This window comes from Meleagris gallopavo, chromosome 8, assembly GCF_000146605.3.
Source record: "Meleagris gallopavo isolate NT-WF06-2002-E0010 breed Aviagen turkey brand Nicholas breeding stock chromosome 8, Turkey_5.1, whole genome shotgun sequence".
NCBI classification, from domain to species: Eukaryota; Metazoa; Chordata; class Aves; order Galliformes; family Phasianidae; genus Meleagris; species Meleagris gallopavo.
Window position 1 is genome coordinate 6,881,267 of NC_015018.2, and position 1,963 is coordinate 6,883,229.

The following is a 1,963-nucleotide window of genomic DNA, read 5'->3' on the forward strand; positions in this document are numbered from 1 at the left end:
TTTTTTTTTGCAAGAGCTTGTTAAAACCCAGAAGTAATAGAGGGCTTTAAGATTCCAGATGCTTCTGTGATTATGATACTTAGCGTTCTGCATTGCAGTTTGGTGTTGAAAGATCGTGTGCCTTGAAGTAGTCATCAGAAAGAGTGATGGAAATTGTAAACTTTTTCATGGGATTCTGATCTTGCTGTTCTTTGTTATTTATCACTTTCTTGTCTTCTCTTAATGCAGGGTTTGGTGAATGCAAGTGTGTATCAGTGTTTCATCTATATTCGTAGAATCATCATAAAATCATAGAATTGCTTGAGTTGGAAGGGACCTCAAGGATAGTCAAGGCCATCAACCTCTGTATCTAATGCTAGACCAGGCTGCCCAGGGCCCCATCCAACCTGGCTTTGAACACTTCCAGGGATGGGGTATCCACAGCCTCTCTGGACAGCCTGTTCCAGCACCTCACTACTCTCATTGTGAAGAAATATTTTTTTATTAGATCTAATCAGTCACTTGAGCAAGGCATTGTTGCATTTTTTTTAAACTTATTTTTGGTCAACTACTCACTACTATTTAGTGGAGCAAAATACCAGCAAATGCAGAATATTGTCCAAACAACGTTTTTTGTTGAGATATGAAACAGGTGTACTTGGCTCATGGATGACAAAGAGTCCGTTGCATTCTTATTCCTCAACAGATCTGAGTACTCTAGTGTTTTTATTTCAGTTTTCTACTTTTATTTCAGTTGAATGTAAAATGCTGATGCCTTTTGCTTTTGAGTGAAGAAACTACTGACAGCTGTTGCTAACATTTACTTTTTTATTGATGAGAAACTGATCTCCTTCACAGAAGCTTAATCCAGTGTTGAGTTTGAGCTACTTTGCTCTCTGCTTCTTCAAACATTGCAATTCAACAGATTTTGTCCATTTAAAACAAGTGTTCTGGGGTTCAAAATAAGATTTGTATAATGTTGCTTTTTAATGTATCAACCACAAGTATAATTATTAAAAATTATATATTTTATTTGTATAATTAATAACTAGCATGAATACTCTCATTTGTTTTACATCGTAGCAATTGAACGTGGTTAGGCACTTTTCAGGGGCAAACATGGCTCCCTAAGAAAGCAGTACTTTGTCTCATTACAGGTCCTTATGATTGCTACTTGGAATTACTTTCAAGAGCAGTCTCTCCTAATGTTCAGCTGCAGCTGTTGGCTGTGCTGTTCTTATCATCCAAAAGTATTGATATGTTGTCTTTTGTCAGGCTTATGTTGTTTAAGTTGGTGTTTTGGGTACTTTATTTCTTGGCCTATTTTAAAATAACTTTATCAGTACTTATGCACCTGTTAAAAGCACGATTACTTGCAGTTAAGTCTGTTGTCTGTGACACGGCCATCTAATCTTTACAAGTTCTTGGAGAACAGTTAATTGTTTACCCCACAGCTGTGAAGTTATTTCAGTTAATTATGACTCCTCCAAGGGGTGCAAATTGGCAGGTAACAGAGGGCAAATGACAAGGTTTTAAAACTAGTCTTTTTTTTTTATTTCTTGTTGGTTCACTGACATTCTTTCCAAATGAGTGCATTTTCCATGTCAGAAAGTGAGTGCTTTTGGCAAATGCTTTATGCAGGCATGAAACAGATGGAGAATATTTATAAAAACTGGTGTCTTTTGCAAGCGGTACATCATGTGAAGAGATGTGGCCTGAAGTGTTACACGATGTTTTGTACATATTGCTTTATGTGCATAGCTGGTAATGTCATCCTGTGTTTTGTGTTAACAAACTAGACTTTTGTTTTTGTCACTCAGTTACTTCATCTGCTCCAGTTTGAAAGAGCTGTAAACTTTATCAGTTATGCTTCAAAGTTTTGGAAGCTGAGGTTTTTGCTTGTTTTTGGAGTAGTAGACTGGTACATCAGCAGGGTGAAGAGGCTCTTACCGTTATACTTGAGACTCACTGAGATTGTTTATAT